The sequence below is a fragment of the Mauremys mutica genome, chromosome 9 (genome assembly GCF_020497125.1).
Source record: "Mauremys mutica isolate MM-2020 ecotype Southern chromosome 9, ASM2049712v1, whole genome shotgun sequence".
Lineage (NCBI taxonomy): Eukaryota > Metazoa > Chordata > Testudines > Geoemydidae > Mauremys > Mauremys mutica.
In genome coordinates this window covers 96,520,414-96,538,865 of record NC_059080.1, presented here as the reverse complement: position 1 = coordinate 96,538,865, position 18,452 = coordinate 96,520,414, and the positions used below count along the sequence as shown (strand labels likewise).

Below are 18,452 nucleotides of genomic sequence, written 5' to 3'. Positions count from 1 at the left end.
ACTATAAGTGTGTATGTCATTTTATAACTACAAAATAAAGACATAGTCCCTGCACCAGAAAACGTTCATTCTGATTTCTACAAAAAAACAGAGATGGGACTTTTGAGTGTAAGGGCTGCGGAACTGTGTCCTCGGTCTGAGAAGCTCTACTCTGATTAGTAATTGCATTGGACGGATCATGACATCACAGGGAAAACATCACATGAACCCATGCAAAGAGGAATCATAGAATCAAACATGTATTCCAGTCATCCGTTCAAGAATGACAAACTCGGCTGGATGCCAGCTCCTGATTCAGGAGTCGCAGCCATGAGTGCAAAGTGGGTTTTTAAAAGGTGCCAAATCACAATTACATTTTACCCCTACTGTTCTATAGGCAGGGGCTGCCCTGCAGTTACTGGTGCTCAGGTTTCTCAGTTACAAAATGCTGGAAAGATCTGTTTTGTTTTGTTTTTATTCCAGAATCTGGTTACCCGTGTGGGCTATATACCATACAACCCTAATTCTATTCCTCTTGCAAAACCATATAAGGATGAATAGGCCCCTGCAATCTCAATTACACAGAATGTCTGCTTAAAGGGAAGTTGGTCTATTAAAAACTGACTTCACTATATGATTCTACTGCACACTAAAATAAAAGCGGAAGGCTACTGTAAGCAGGAAAAAGTGACGGTTTCCCTAATTAGGTAAGGCATGTTGTCATAATAAGTACTGATGTTAATGGGGCTACTGTGCCGGACTCAGTCTGCTGTTTAGTGAAACACTGGACACAAACTTCAGAGTAAGGCCACCCTTATGAATTATGGTGAGATGGGTATGAGTTGCCTCACACTGTAGATCTGCTGCCTGTCATGGAAGCTTGGCACTGATTATTCTACCTCTGGCTCTATTGTTTTCATTCCAAATCAGAAGCTGGCCTGCAAGTTGAAAGACAGGCATTAAATTCCCGGGCCCTCAAAAGTGCAGAGTGCTTACTTTGTATATAAGCCTAGCTCTGGTTCAAAGTGACTCCCAGCATATCAGAACCATTCAAAGAGACAGGATCTGTGCCAAAGAAGTGTACTTGCCTCATGACTCGAAGAACTGGCAACCAAAACAACTTTCTTTTGTGAAAAGTTGCTGTAAAGGATTCAGCCAGCAATGCTACATGTTCCACCAGATGCACTTACTTTTGGAGCCTGAAGTAAACCACTCAGCTGTCAAACACTACCCAAGGTTGGATTGGAAACCACACATATAAAGCAAAAAATTGAGACAGTGAACATACAAAGCTGGCCAAGAGACTGGGACAGAGGGACACCTTTCTAGCTTCCTTTGCCCCAAAGAGGACTTTTTTTAATGCAGTGCTCAGATTACTTTAAGATCAACTGTCAGGGTTGATTCAAGTTTAGTAATGGCTTCAAGGAGGAATGCAAGCACTCATCAGTAGAACAGTGACAGCAATAACTCATTTAAACAAACAGTTTGGCTAATGTATCCAAACCCTGTAGCTCACCAGCCTGAAAAAAATAGTCAGACACATACAAAAAAAATTAAATGGAGACGAACACTCTTCTGTTTCTTATTTTGACCCTGGGTGCCAGCAGAAATATACTTCCTGCCACTCACTTCCAATGAAAGAGATTTATTTATAAAATGTCACAGCGAGCAGCAAATCTTCTGTAGCTGGATCCCCCTCCACCCACACATACCAGCAGCTCCACTAGTTGGGTATTAGCTAAAACAAACAAAAACAGGACATATTAGAATATGCTCCCATTCCCTAGGAATTCATAAAGTATCTGCTACCCTAGTGCTTGCCTCATAAAACAACTGGGTTACAGAATGTGTCTAGGGATAACACAAACTGGGTCACTTTAGCAATCATAAAACGGTTAAACTAAAGTATATTGTTCAGGCAAGAAGGTCTGATTATAGCTCAGGTGAGCATACCCGTGCTAGTTTTAATCTAGCCAGCATCGGTAAGAGTAGTCGTGCAGCATGGGCTTCAGCACAGGCAAGCAACCAGAGTGCATACGCAGCACCCTGGGCAGGCTTGTACTTGGACACCTAACTCATACTATTCCCACTTGACCCACTTGGGTACATACTCGGGTGGCTAGCCCAAGCCACTGCAGCCATGCTGCTATCTTTTAGTGTGCTAGCTCAAGCACAACTAGCCTGTGCATGTCTACCGAGCTGGGAATTATACCTCCCAGCTGCAGTGTAGACATACCCAAAGCTGCCAACTGCTCTGCTCACTGCCTCTCTGACCCCAGCAGAAACAGAGGTCCCATTGATGATTGAGGGGAAGGAGATCAGCGCTAAAGGCAGTCCTAGGGGGCAGACTGGTAGAAAAGGAGGTCCTAGAAGGAGAGGACCTGAAACGGCAGCAAATTATCATCTGATTCCTCCTGCTTTGGCCACACCTTTGGTGTGCCACATGCAACTGCACTCAGGGTGGCATGGGGAATTGGCACACTGCCCCTGCACTGGAAATAATCTATTAGGTCTGCTTTTACCATCTTTAAGGCCCCATTAAGCCACCAGAACAACATACACTGGCTTTAGCAGGGGACAGAACTGGCTTCCTATCGTATAGGATCTGTTGCATAAAACATAGGGCTAAATCTGCCTGCAATGGATCTCTGATGGAGTGGAGAACCAGTGAGATCCCATGGGAGATGACGAGAGCAAAGGACTGCTAGATATGACAGAGAGGCTAAGCAGATGTGAAGAATTCAACAAAAGCCACTTATGGAAGGCTCATTGAGGACTCTACACTGAAAGCCTCAGTCACTTCGCAGAATTCCACTCTGCAAGTCTGAAGCCACTTCTTGACTCTCAACAACCGACAAAAGTGTTTTTGAGTACTCACCAATATTTAGCAGTGACATGTTTTAGTGATTATATTTTTTCACTCTCATTGTATCTAATCTAAGGCATTTCCAAAGATCGATCCATCATAACAATTGTATTATAAATCGTGTCCACCCTTCTTAGGAAGGCACTCAGGGTGCTGAACATTTAATAGTCGTAATAGTAAACAACAATTAAACCATCTTTATACACACAGCACTGATGTGTTCAATATTATATTGGGTATTTAGCATTACTTTTTCTTGCTGATCCACCATACTGGATCACTTTCACACTTGCCTTTGCTCATTAGGATATTATTTATAGTACAGCAGTGTCAAATGGTAATTATCTCAGAAGCAGCCGCAAACAGTTTCTAAATGATAAAGTAGCAGCTCTTCTAAGTTCTCCCTCCTTCCTTTGCAGTGTCTCCTCCAGAGAGCAGGGGAGTGTGCTTCCTTGTCACTCTTGCCACCCTAAGCAGTTGAGATAGTTTTTTTTCTTTTGCACCAGCATTTCTGCCTCACAAACACTGAAAACAATTTCCTTTTTTAGACAGCAAGGACACCGACTTGCTCTCTACCCCTCCCCCAGTCCTTGCTGTGCCCTCTTCTTACCTTCAGTGGCAGAGGAAGTCCATGCTGCAGTTTTTTCTTGAACAGCAGCAGTTCTATGGCAACAGCAACTTGGAGGCAGCGATCCCTTGCATCTCTCACTTTCATTTCCTTCAATCAGCATACAGAGGCATGATTTGTTTGCACAGTATGTTAGCAAATACAATTTCAATGTGCATGTTGCAAGTGAATTTGTTCCTTAGGATTGCCAAGATGTATTTCCCAGCTAGCTAAATGTTGCTCTCACTAATGAAAGGCATTAAAGGAAATCAGAAAATTCCTTTAATGTATTTAGAATAAACCATTTATAACCATTTTCATTTGCGATATATACTGAGCTTTCCCAGATTTAGTCAGACATAGACATATATGAAAAGGAAATTCTATCAGCTTTGGGTCCATGGCCAAAAGATAAAATATCATGTCCAACGGAAAGAGTTTTAAATATTGTGTGCAACTACTGAATGAGTCTTTATTCACCATGACACCTATATGAGATCAGTGATTTAGTTGTGAAATTCCTGAAGGAAGAAAAGTGTAAAGCCACACAAAGGTCTTGCAGTTTCAGACCAAGGTAAATTGTGCATCAGAGTCTATTTGGAAATACTAATACAAGATACGGAGCAGTACTTAGCAGGGAAACACAATATTCCCTGACTGAGAGGCTGATGAACATCAACAGCCAGGAAACAGATTGGTTAGAAATGGACATTTCCCAGGTTCCCCCACTTACAAATTAATCAAAAATGGGGTGCAAATAAATGCCAAATATGATAGCAAATAAATCACTATATGAGACTTAGAAACATACATCACGAGAGGCTTTTAAAGGAAGCATTGTGACACACAGGAGATAAAGTAATCAATACTTTTCTGTAGTCCAATGTGAACTGTCATTTCTGGTACCTGCTGTGTTAGGAACAAAGGCTACTGGTTACTGCTGACGGCTGTGACATGTTGTGCTAAAGTGCAAGCCCTGGGTTAGAGCTAACGATTGCCACTGTAACTACTTGCTAATGTCCTAATTTGCTGCACCACTCAGAGTATTTTGTGCATAAAGTTCTGCACACTACAATGAGACTATACCCTGTAATCTGGATAGCAGCAAATGAGGTTTAAGAGACTGCAGGGCTTTTTTCAGTTTTGTTTTCCTGGCTTCAAATAAATATTTGGCATATGACTATATTAAAACTCTTAGCAAAAAGCTTCAAATTATATTGGATGATGATTATGGTCCAAAACTGAGCCATCAGAGCAGTTTATTATTTGAGTTATCCTGTGCCCTGGGGCTCTATTTTGGTCATTAGTTTGTGAAACTGTCATCTGAATCATTTACAACAAACACTGTTGTAAACACTGTTGTGTCCAAACAGCAGCTTTTTTCACAACACAACTCCATGTTTGTACATCTACACCTACCACATTGCTGAGTCTGTATTAGTGCATTCTGGAAAAATCTGGGGAGCTATATAGTGCCTGAGCTACAGATAGAGGGACTGATTCTCCTCTTTTCGGAGTGGTAGCCGTCTTAGTCTGTATCAGCAAAAACAACGAGGAGTCCTTGTGGCACCTTAGAGACTAACAAATTTATTTGGTCATAAGCTTTCATTGGCTAAAATCCACTTCATCAGATGCATGGAATGAAAAATACAGTAAGCAGAATATATATTCTAGCACATGAAAAGATGGGAGTTGCCTTACCAAGTCGGGGGTCAGTGCTAACAAGCCAATTCAATTAAGGTGGAAGTGGCCTAACAGTTGACAAGAAAGGGTGAATACCAAGGGAGGGGAAATTATTTTTGTAGTGCTAATGAGGCCAATGCAATCAAGGTGGCCCATTTCCAACAGTTGACAAGAAGGTGTGAGTACCACCTTTGTAGTGATTACTTTTTGTCGTGACCACCTCATGTAATCATTTACACCTATTTGTTCGTGGACAGTCAGGACCCCTGTGCCCAAAGGCCATGCATATAGCGTGGCACAAACAGCACTCTAGAAAATCCTACTGCACAGACAGCTGGAAAGGAGGATTGGTCCCCAAAGGCATCTCTTGGCAGCCCTAACTACACTCCTAAAAACACCACATAAGCAGTACACCAGAAAGTTACGGGAAGACAACTACTGAAAGCCAGGGTGAAACACCCTTAGTTCTGTGGACACGTTTGCCACCACCTATGCCACTAACTGGTTAAAAAGATGTAATACAGACAACGCCTAGATAGCATCTTTCATCCAAAGATCTCAAAGAGTTTTTATAAACATCAGATAATTAAGCTTCACAACATCCCTTATTAATTGTTATTTATTAATATTTAGATTGTGGTAGTACCTAAAGGCCCCACTCAGAACTGGGTGCTCCATTGGGCCAGACAGTATGGGAACACACACATACAAAACATGATTTCTGTCCTGAACTGCTCACAATCTAAGAAATCCCTGTGAGGCAGGAAAGGATTGTTATTCCTATTTTATAAACCAGGTGAAACCGAGGCACCGAGAGTTGAAATTACTCACCCATAGTCTCATAGTGAGTCTGTAACAATGCCGGGACTAGAATTCAGGAGTTCTGATCCTCAGTCACCTGCTCTAACTCCTACTCCACATTTTGTTAGAAAAATAAAGGTTCAACAGAAAACTTTGATCCAGTAGAAATTTAGGTTAGCCCTGATGATGGTGCATGTTTTGGCTCCGAATATACAGTTTGTTTACAGTTAATGAGGCAGCGATCTGTCTTTGTTGTTAACATTTACTCATTGTGATAGGTTGTATAAACTGCAGAATACTCAGTGAGGGAAGTAAAATTGTCCTTCTAGAGGCTGGAAACTTTTGCCTCACTTGGCTGACACACAAAGGGCAAAACAAGCAAAGAATGCTTGCAATCCAGAGAGGTGAATACCTTGTGTCATTTCTTTTCTGATGGTTATAAAGCTAATTTTTTAATGTTTTGACAATAAAAGCCTGGAAAGACATTTAAACGCTGAACTTTTCTGTGCAGTGTTTTACCAGTTGTTCCTTTCAGTCTGATTAACCACTCACACTTATGTTGTCACTTATATAGCACTATAGTTAGCGAGACACTTGTAAGTTGAGTTATTTTATATGTATTTAAAACAGCAAAAGTATCTATTATTCTTTTATGGTGTAACTATATATTACTTTAAGAGCACACTCTATTTTAAATATTTGATTTCATAATTAATATTGGGTATTTAGCCTATTACAATCAGAAGTCACACAAGACATTAAATTTCATAGTATACAGCATTGTAACAAGATTTCATTTCTTCACTCAATAGTTGCCCTCAATTTTGTATCTATGGAGTCTTGTGCCATGTAAATTATTATAATTCTAATTACCAATGAACAATCAGTAGATTTCACTGTTAGTAGGACAGAGTTGTATGGCTGCAAAACAGAGGGAAAAAGACCCCACACTAAAAGGAATCAACATGGTGAGCAGGCCCGGGCTGTAGCAGTTGTTAGATAAGTAGAAGTAAATGTGACTCCTTTGGTACAAACTGAAGTTAATGTAACTTGGCGATTATAATTTTGGGTATCATCTGTGGACGCCAAATTGAACAACCAAGAGAATAAATATATCACATGCAGGATTAAATTGTACTGAGAAGAAAACCAGGTCAATGTCAAGATTTTGCTGAAATTAATCAATATTACCTTTTCTCAGAATTTTCGAGGCAGCCACCACTCTTATTTTTTGCAGACTGCTTCTGACAGACGTACAAGAAGTACAGTGTACCACCGTAGTGCAGAAGTGTTACACTTGGCCTGCAAAATAAATGTAAATGCAGTACTCTTTCAGGATGTTAGCAGCAGCTGTCACTTGCTTAATTTTTCTAGCTTTCTTTTCTCTTGCATTGCAATCTAAAGGACAAACTCTGCCCTCAGACACGTGCACACAACTCCCATTAACTAATTATACTTTGCACTTTAATGCACCTTCCAACTAAGGATCTCAACATTCTTCACAAACATTTAATTTGCCCTCACAAATCTCCTGTGAGGGAGGTATTACTATCCCCACTTTACAGAAGAGGAAACTAAAGTGTAGACAAAGAGCCGATCTCGGTCCAGCTGAAACCAATGACAAAACCATTTACCTCAGTGGCGCACTGCCAGCCCCTAAATGATTTGCCTAAGGCCACAACACAAGTGTCTGGCACAGCTGGGATAGAGCCAACATTTCCAACTCCCCGTCCTGGGCCTGAACCACTCAACTCTTTCCCTCTATTCTCTGGTGAGACTCTGAAGGGTAGAATTTGACCCCAAATCAAACTGAGGATTCAAGACATCCAGCTATTATTACAACTGTATCTCTCGTGTCTACAGTATGTTGGAGACTTAATGATTGATAAAAGAAAAATAAAATAGAAGAAAGGGAAGACCTAAATACTTTCAACAGAAAAAATCATATGATTTGAGATTTGATTGGGTCAGAATGCTTCCGATTAGCTGACTACTAACTTGGAAAATCATAAGAAAATTACAACTCTTCTACTAAAACACAGTATTTCAAAAGCATACCCCAGACATACTGTAAATATTTTCCTTGTTTAAGGAAGGAAAGGGTCGGAAGGAATTTTTCCTTCCTGGTCAGATTGGTAGAGACCTGGGTGGAAGGAGGTTGCCTTCCTTTGCAGCTAGGAGCATGGGTCACTTGCAGGTGTAAAGTAAAGTAAATGGTGGATTCTCTGTAACTTGAAGTATTTATATAATGATTTGCAGAATCTGGTAACTCAGCGAGAGGTTATGGTTTATTACAGGAGTGAGTGGGTGAGGATCTGTGGCCTGCAACATGCAGGAGGTCAGACTAGATGATCTTGATGGTCTATGAATGCAGGACAGCCTGACTGGATTGGGGATGTGGATGTGGGAAGAAGGCTGGCACTATGATGGATCTGTTAACATGAGGCCCAGTGCCTTGAGAAAAGCTATAGGAATATTCCAAATATCTTGTATAAATTGGAATAGATGTTAGGTAAAATTTTCCAAAGTACCTATGTGATTTAGGAGCCTAAATCCCATTGACTTTTGTTTAGGCAGGCTCCTAAATCACTCAGTGACTTTTGAAAATGTTACCTATTAAGTCTAAAGCATAACTACTCAATGAGCTGAAATAAAAGAGCTCTCATTAACTTGTTCAGAACCCCACTGAGCAAAGAATTTCAGTTTCATAGAGTTTAAGGCTGCAAAGGACCAATAAATCACCTAGTCTGACCTGCAGTATATCAGAGGCCATTAAATTTCACCAGTTGCCCTGGTGTCACAGATCCACAAGACCTGTACTATGCCTCCAGCTTTGGAACATCCTCTAGAAGGAAACCCTTCAATGTGCCAGACCCCCTAGGGATCTCATTCTTCCTCTAGGGTAAGACACGCAGCTTAACTGTCTCCTTAGACTGGACCTTTAGGTCAACAGAACGGGGTTGGTTGTGTAGACATATTGATTATAAAATCGACCTAATGCGGCTAAATTCGACCTAACCTCGTAGTGCAGACCAGGGCTCAGTCATCTGGAACTCAGCATAGGAAGTCCTTAGGTTAGCATAGAGAAATGAAGGTTAAACCATCATGGTTAGCCCAGAGCCCAGCTAAGCTGTAGTGAACCCCATTGTTCAAGCACTGTCTATCTCTCAGTCTGACATCTTTCGTCGGTTCCCAGGTGAGAGCCCTAACTCCTTCCAGCAGCCAACTCTTATTCCCTACCTCGCATCTCTCCAGTCCTTTGTTCTACAGCCAGGGATTGTTGTTCAGTTTCCCTGTGGCGAGGCAGGGAAATCCATATCACTCTGGGTCCTTGGTTGCTAGGTATCAATGGTCTGGTGACTGTATTTGCCATTGTCTTCTCAGGGGCTACACTGATATGGGGACTAATACTCAGACAACTAGGCAATGTCCATACCCATGTAACCTAGCCTGCCCCGAGAGCAAACAGTCCCTTTCCCCACTCTGGGTAACAATGCAGCATATAGGGGAAACAAAAGCACACTCAGGATTCATAAAAATATTACAGAAAATTCCCACGTCCTCACACTTGGGTATTTCAGTCTTCGGGAGACTAAACTGTTGTGTACAGGCATAGAACAGGAGAGACTGAGGTGTCACCAATGCCCAAGGCCCCTGCAAGGGCAAGGAATTACAAAAGTTGGGGTTTCAAAAAGTGTGAAGTCCTGTAAACACAGAATGACAGGGCTGTAAGACACTGAACTACTTCAAATAGACCAAATCGATTATAGACAAAGGTAGCTCATGATATACTAAAATCATTGCTGAATGCATCCCATAGGAGTAAGGCTTAAAGTTAAACTGCGACAGTGAAGAAGCAGAGGTGCAGTTCATGCATAAGTTGTTATTATTTAATTTGTTTCCATTGTGATTTCGATGGAATTGCACCAAGGTTACTCTAGCAGAGAATTCGGCCAAACTACTATATTGAGTTTGTGTGATGGATTGTTTACCCCACACAGATTGCTAAAGGGTTAATAGGGGCCTGAGGGAGAAATTAACCAGTCCTGGGTGCACCTGGAGGGTAGGCCAGACCTAAATAGAAATAAAGCCTAGATAAGGGAGAGCAGGGTTTGTCTCCATAAAGTGCTGGGTGAGCCCAACCAGGGAGAGGAGAGGAGAGGAAAGGAAGCAGGAAGTACCTTTTCTCTGCGAAACAGCCTGAAAAGAAGGCTGAGAGGGCAAAGGAAAAAAGACCAGAAAAGGCTCTCCAGGGGCAAGTTGGAAGTCTGATTTGATGTGCAGTTGTTGTGCTTCAAGAAACCAACCTCTGTAGATGCTGAATCCCATTGCTTGCTTTAGATGCTTTGTTAGTGGCTTCAACTTGAATGAGTAAATGACTGGAAATCCAATCTAAACTGCTGCCAAGTCACCTAGTCCACCTGTCATCCAGAGGTAATAAATAGCAACTTGTATTGCCCATTTTCACTGTGATCTCAGGTCCACCATGATTATCTTATGGGGAGACATCTTCCGTGACTACAAATACAGCTGTGGCCAGGAGACCTAACACTGGTAGCACAGACAAAACTGTTACTCGGTGGCTCTTTTGCATCCCTTTTGCCTGGTGATGTCTTGCATCCTGTCCGGAGGCAGGAGGCTTTGAGATGAGTGAGGTCTAGAATGGTTATTAAGGTTTAAAGTTGTCTGGTAGGGATACTTAAGAATTCTACGGAGTTAAGAATAAATCCCAATGGGAGTGTAAGACTCTGGTGACAAAAATTGACCCTTTGGCACCTTTTTATGTGATAACTAACCAGTTATTCATCCAAATAGAAGACTAAATACATACAATCCCAGGCAAGCCATGACTGCTGCCAAGCATTTTTTAAAAATATTCAAATCAGATGTCAAACAAAAAGAGAAACTGGCTGTGCTGTTCCCCTACAACTAGAGACACTGTTCAAACACTATCTTACTGTCCACAAGTTCCATAGTGCACTGGGAGGAGGGATAGCTCAGTAGTTTGAGCATTGGCTTGCTAAACTCAGGGTTGTAAGTTCAGTCTTTGAGGGGACCACTTGGGATCTGGGGCAAAATCAGTATTTGGTCCTGCTAGTGAAGGCAGGGGGCTGGACTCAATGACCTTTCAGGGTCCCTTCCAGTCCTATGAGATAGGTATATCTCCACATATTTTTTATTATATTTTTTTTCCTCTAGAAGAAACATAATGGCTACCAAAGTGGCTATCCTGAACTTTCTTTGACCAGATAGTGGTTTATGTCCCAGAGATGCAGAATGGCTTGAGAATCTCCTATCCCATTAATTTGAAAGTAATGGAAATATAGTCTCCTCCTCCTTTCATTTCGTGAAATGAAGTCAATGGCTTTTTTGGAAGGAGGGACTGGATTCCCTTCTACATATCTTTCTGATAAAGAGGATTCCTTTGAGAAGGGAACGGAGAGTTTGTTTGTTTTATAAACCTAGTTTTGTAGGCCCATCATAAAAAGCTCAGGACACATCTGTGGATAGCAGTGATCATCCAACGTGATGGAGTGAGAAAGACTGTCTTCATTCTTTGGAAGCCCTCACAAACTCCTTGGTTTTAGGATTTTGCTGAAAAGCTTCTGCAAAATAACTTGAAGCCCAGATCTTCCGTGGATTATGTATGCCAAGAACAATGGCACCATGCATCTTATGCTTGTGGCTGCTTGCAGTCTACGGGAACCCTATATCCCAATAATGTGCCAAAAGGCAATTGAGCCCAATGGTGCTCAGTTCAAATGAGAAATAATCACCAGATCATACCATATATCAAAATAGTCATGTAAATAGTTAATGTGTGTGGGTCTGCATGTTAGAGCCATGCTGCCAAATCCTGCTCTCCCTGAAATCATTAGCAAAAAATCACCTTTTGACATCAATGGGAAGAGCATTGGGTCCAGTGCACTCATGGGAGCAAAACTGGGCTCATAACTATCCATATTCAAAATTAATAACTTTGCTTATTTACACCTATTTTTCCAAATATAGACAGTGCATGAACTTTCAAAGAAAGCTACCTGGAAAGTTTAAAGACATAGTAATCTCTGAGGTAGAGGCAGACACAGAGGCTCTGATTATTAGCTGGAATTTTTTTTTTATTACAAATTAAATTCTGCAGAAAATGATGACTTAGCTCCTTGCACCTCCCACCTGCCAGGGAAATCTTCCCACTTACCATAGGCCTATGGATTTTTAAGCCCTGATTATAACATTAAAATATATAGGTTTGTGGTTTCCTTACATCATAAATGTATAGTCTGTATATTTGGATTTGTCTAATTAAATTGAAAGAAATTGCACATTCAGTATTTTTAGCTTTATCTAACAGCCCATTAGCTCTAACTATAAATCTAATTGTGTCTGTGGAATGTTTTAGGGTTCAACCAAGACCAGTAAGAGATTGTCATCACCTGTCCTGTAACCTTAGGTGCCTTAAATGCTCTGATGCTGTGGCTCACAGCCCGGACACCAACAGCCAGCAGACAAGCATGCAGTTTCCTGAGTATGTGTGTGCTGTGTAACCCTGATTCAGCACTCTAACCCCAGCAGCCTGCCTACAACACAACAGCCCCACCCTGTTCAACAATAATGCAATATGGTTTATTTAAATATTTTTGGATGCTTTCTACATTTTTTAATATATTGATTTCAATTACAACACAGAATACAAACTGTACAGTGCTTACTTTATTCTTAATTACAAATATTTGCACTGTAAAAAAATAGTATTTTTCAATTCACCTAATACAAGTACTGTAGCACAAGCTCTTTATCATGAAAGTGGATCTTACAAATGTAGAATTATGTACAAAAAACTGCATTCAAAAATAAAACAATGTAAAACTTTAGAGCCTACAAATCCACTCACTCCTACTTCTTGTTCAGCCAATCACGCAGACAAACAAGTTTGTTTACATTTGCAGGAGATAAGGCTGCCGGCGTGTTTACAATGTCACCTGAAAATGAGAACAGGTGTTCACATGGCACTGTTGTAGTTCGTGTCGCAAGTTATTTACGTGCCAGATGCGCTAACCATTCATATGTCCCTTCATGCTTCAACCGCCATTCCAGAGGACATGCGTCCATGCTGATGACGGGTTCTGCTCGATAATGATCCAAAGCTGTGCAGACCGATGCATATTCATTTTCATCATCTGAGTCAGATGCCACCAGCAGAAGGTTGATTTTCTTTTCTGGTGGTTCGGGTTCTCTAGTTTCCGCATCAGATTGCTGCTCTTTTAAGACTTCTGAAAGCATGCTCCATACCTCATCCCAGATTTTGGAAGGCACTTCAGATTCTTAAACCTTGGGTCAAGTGCTATAGCTTTCTTTAGAAATCTCACATTGGTACCTTCTTTGCATTTTGTCAAATCTGCAGTGAAAGCTATCTTAAAACGAACAACGTGCTTGGTCATCATCTGAGACTGCTATAATATTAAATATATGGCAGAATGCGGGTAAAACAGAGCAGGAGACATTCAATTCTCCCCCCAAGGAGTTCAGTCACATATTTAATTAACGCATTATTTTATTAATGAGCATCATCAGCATGGAAGCATGTCCTCTGGAATGGTGGCCGAAGCATGAAGGGGCATACATATGGTTAGCATATCTGGCATGTAAATACCTTGTAATGCGATTACAAAAGTGCCATGTGAAGGCCTGTTCTCACTTTCAGATGACATTGTACATAAGCGGGCAGCATTATCTCCTGCAAATGTAAACTAACTTGTTTATCTTAGTGATTGGCTGAACAAGAAGTAGGACTGAGTGAATTGTCGGCTCTACAGTTTTACATTGTTTTGTTTTTGAGTACTTATGTAACAAAAAAAATCTACATTTTTAACTTGCACTTGCACAATAAAAAGATTGCATTACAATACTTGTATGAGGTGAATTGAAAAATACTATTTCTTTTGTTTATCATTTTTCCAGACCAAATATTTGTAATAAAAAGTGAGCATTTTGTACTCTCTGTATTCTGTGTTGTAACTGAAATCAATATATTTGAAAAAATGTAGAAAAACATCCAAAAATATTTAATAAATATTTAATAAATTTCAACTGGTATTCTATTGTTTAACAGTGCTATTGCGATTAATCACGATTAATTTTTTTTATCACATGAGTTAACTGCGATTAATCGACAGCCCTACTTGTAAATAAACAAGAGTGCATCAAAGAAAATATGAGACTCCATCAATTTCTCCCTCAACTGGAACATCCTCAGGACCCCAAACTTTGAATACCTCCTCAGATCAAAAAGGGGCAACATTGTATTTTACTGCACTCATCTGAGCACCTTCCAGTATATCGTATTGTTTGTTTTCTCATTCTCTCCCTGGGGCAGAAGCACATGAGAAGGGCCATATTGGATCAGACCAATGGTCCATCTAGCCCAGTATTCTGTCCTCTGATTGTGGCCAATGCCAGGTGCTTCAAAGGGAATGAACAGAACAGGTAATCATTAAGTCTGTCACAGAAGTCATGGATTCCGTGACTTTCCGTTACCTCCGTGACTTTTGCAGCAGCTGGTGCTGGCTCAGGGGCTGCCCAAGCCAGACAGCCCCTGGGCCAGCAGCGGCAGTTTGGGTGTGTGGGAGGGGGCTCGGTGCTAGGGGCAGGGGGTTGGGGAGAGGCACTTACCTCAGGGTGGGTGGCTGCCTGGCTCCCACTGGCATGGCCTCCCAGCAGCTCCTAGGCGGCAGAAGGGCAGGGGGTCTCCATGTCACGCAGGGCCTGTGCCCACAGGCCCCGCCCCTGAGCTCCCATTGGCTGCAGTTCCCAACCAATGGGAACTGCGGCAGCCAGCACTTGTGGCAGGAGCAGCAGAGCCCCTGCCCTGGCCCCTCCCTCCACCGCCTAGGAGCTGCAGGGATGCAGAGTAGGGGAGGAAGCCCCTGCCAGCCCCACCAATTCTCCCCGCCCCCCAGTACCAGCGGGAGTCCTGGGCCACCTTCCCCAGCACCTGCAGCAACCCTGGACTGCCCTCCCCAGAGCACTCGCAACCCCCTCCCCCGCCCAATTTTTACTCAGGGAGTGTATTTTTAATAAAAGTCACGGACAGGTCACTGGCCTGTGAATTTTTGTTTATGGCCAGTGACCTGTCCATGACTTTTACTAAAAATACCTGTGACTAAAACATAGCCTTAGTAATCATTAAGTGATCATCCCCTTTTGTCCATTCCCAGCTTCTGGCAAACAGAGGCTAGGGACACTTCAGAGCATGGTTTTGCACCCCTGCTCAGCCTGGCTAATAGCCATTGTTAGACCTATCCTCCATGAACTTATCTAATTCTTTTTTTAACCCAGTTATGCTTTTGGCTTTCACAACATCCCCTGGCAACAAGTTCCGCAGGTTGACTGTGCGTTGTATGAAGAAGTACTTCCTTATGTTTATAGTCTTGGCCTTCACAACATCCTCTGGCAAAGAGTTCGACAGGCTGTGTGTTGTGGGAAGAAATACTTCCATGTGGAATGGAGTGTCTTGTTTTAATAATATTTGGGAAGGGAGAAGGGGGTGTTTTGTTATTTAAATATACATATTGCTATGTGTTTATGTTAGAGAAGACAAGGTCAAAGAAATGCACCTTGCACTCGGAGTGGAAGGTGGTGAGGTTTGTGATGATTCTTAGTTCCCAGGGAATTTAATTCCACTCTCAGTCTGGCCCCTGATGAAATTCTCTCTCTCGCAAAGATGAGTGTTACCCTTATTGTACAGTTCCATTGTTACACATGTGAAGAGAAAGAAGCACTTTCAATTTTCCTCAATAAATGCATAACACTCCATAAAACAGGCTTTTAAGATCTCTACAGTGCATCAATAAGAGAGCTGGGAATATATAACTCGGGACTTCCTGACACTCAAAATATATGTAAACTCAAAAGCTTGTCAAGAAGTTGACTTGATTAAAGATATTAGCTTCCTCACCTTGGCACCTAAAATTCTGTGCATTTCATCAGGTCATACTGCCCCTGCAGGTGCTGCCATTGCAGAACCAGTGTATATTTGGTCTCTCTCCAAATTGAATCCTCTGAGGGATATTTTACACATATTCATATCCTAAAAACAAAAAGGCAGGATTTTCAAAACATCATCTGCATTTGTGCACATGTGCTCACTATGGAGATAAAATCTCGAATTGCCACACTCAACCCCACTCACCTTCCCCAAATGAAATTAGTATGTTATATCATTTGAATACACAAGAAATAATTATAATAAACCTGATAAGTCTAGTAAATGCAGCAATACTTTTTCTTTTTTATTGGTATGAAAGCAACTAGCACAGGGGTGAGCAAACTTTTTGGCCTGAGGGCCACATCTGGGTGGGGAAATAGCATGCAGGGCCATGAATGTAGGGCTGGGGCTTGGGGTGCAGGAGGGAGTGCAGGGTGTGCGAAAAGGCTCAGGGCAGGGGTTGGGGTGCAGGAGTGGTTTGGGGAGCAGGCTCCGGACCGGCACCACTTATCTGGAGCGGGTCCAGGGTGGCAGCGGCTCACAGCGGGGCTAAGGCAGGCTCCCTGCCTGCCCTGGCCCCGCACCGCTCCCGGAAGCAGCCGGGACCATGTCCCTGTGGTGGGGGGGCAGAGGGCTCCACATGCTGCCCTTGCCTGTGGGTAGCTCCCCTGAAGCTCCCATTGGCCGCGGTTCCCCGTGAACTAGCACAATGATTCTTAAACTTTTGTATTGGGACACCTTTCAAACAGCAAGCCTAGGAGTGTGACCTCCCCTGCCCCCTTATAAATTAAAAAACACACATTTTTTAATATTTAACACTATAAATATTGGAGGTGAAACAGGGTTTGGGGTGGAGGCTGACAGCTCATGACACCCCACATTGCGACCCCATAACTAGCATAATACCATTGACCATTTTGATCTAGCTTGCACAATAAAAATTGACAATGTAGTATCTTGTTTTATTTTAGTTTGTGTCATCACAACAGTATTTCCTGACACAATTTAGTATTCACATTGTCAGACTGTCAATTGCAATCTGTCACAACACAATTTTTCCATCACATACGAATAAATCTGCATCAATCCTAGCAACTGCATGGGTTAACTCCCACACAAACATCCCCCAAATATACCTTCATCTAGAACAGGGTCTCTGAACCTTTTTCTTTTTGAGCCCCCTTCAACATGCTATAAAACTCCACAGCCTACCTGTGCCACAATAACTGATTTTCTGCATATAAAAGCCAGGACTGGCATTAGGGGATAGCAAGCAGAGCAATTGCCTGGGGCTTCATGCCCTGGGGTCCACACAAAACTAGATTGCTCAGGCTTCAGCTTCAGCCCCAGGTGGTGGGGCTTCAGTTATCTACCCTGGGCCCCAGTGAGTGTAATGTTGGCCATGCTTGGCAGCCCTATGCAACCTATGCATGGGCCCCCCGGGAGCCTCAGACCCCTGTTGAGAACCACTGATATAGAATACATTACCCACATTTTAACTCTCCTTTACAATCCCCTCAGCCAGTTTCTGCTACCTCAAAAACAAACCAACCAAATATAAATATCGATACTGCCCACTAGTAAAAGTGTGTGAAGCTAATCTATTTAACCTATCTGGGTTTTTATACAGCACCCATCGCGACAGTATCTGAGCACATGAATTAAACAGCAGTATGGCAGTAGAAATCACCTTCTAGCCAAACAATATAGACAGAAACCTCACCCTATCTGCAACCGTCTCCCCTAGGTTCGATCTTCTCCCCTATTCCACCTCACTCCTGCATCCCCTGCTACCTGTTCCCTGAGCTGCTTCCACACATCCATTTCTCCAGAGTGCCACAGCTTCTCCTTCCCCTTGTCCCTCTCCAGTATTGCCTACTCCAGACATTCAAAACTATGAATCTCTCCCCCACCCCAAAATCAATTTAAAAATCACCAAAGAGTTTTTTCTTTTGACTCTATTTGCGGTTCTTTTGCTGCGGGTCTTGTTTTGGAGACTTTCCCAGGGCAGTTTTCTAGCTTTTTCCCCATAACACAAGGGCTAGAAGCTTACTTTTTTTCATGTGCACATAGGGGCGGGTAAATGAAAGAAAGCGGAGCATTTCACATAATCCCATGACTCCTGGAGCCTGGGTTTGACACCAACATAGCACGACTGGTGATAAAATCCTGCCTTGTGATCACCCTGCCTTCCTCACAGGTGATGCTCAGGCTTTGATCCCTTAACCTTCCTCACCTGGTGCCCATCCCCTCAGCTGCCCCGCCCCCATCTCCTGGTGGGATCCCCCCTTCCCGCCCTAAATTCCCTTCCCTCTTTCTCGGCCGCTTCCTCGGACCTCAGCTGCCCTTTCCTCTCCTCTGGCCCCTCGCCGAGCTCCCCTTTTCTCCCGCTCTTTCTGGCAGAGCTCCCCCGCTCCGACGACCCAGCCCCCTGCCCCACTCAGTCTCTCCCCTCCCCCCTCCCGAACTGAGCCTCTGTCGCCACTCTGCAGCAGGGGTCAGGCAGGGAAACCCCGTGTGCGAGTGGTGGG

At 42.7% G+C, this 18,452-nt stretch overlaps 1 long non-coding RNA gene across 1 annotated transcript; it reads right to left on the bottom strand.

The window, feature by feature from the left end:
- Nucleotides 1–1,130: 1,130 nt before the first annotated feature.
- Nucleotides 1,131–18,170, bottom strand: LOC123377460. The gene is made up of 5 exons (XR_006582218.1): nt 17,645–18,170; nt 15,892–16,023; nt 7,128–7,238; nt 3,456–3,563; nt 1,131–1,717 (listed from the first exon to the last, which is right to left on the bottom strand). It is a non-coding gene; the product is annotated as an uncharacterized LOC123377460 (long non-coding RNA).
- Nucleotides 18,171–18,452: the final 282 nt, after the last annotated feature.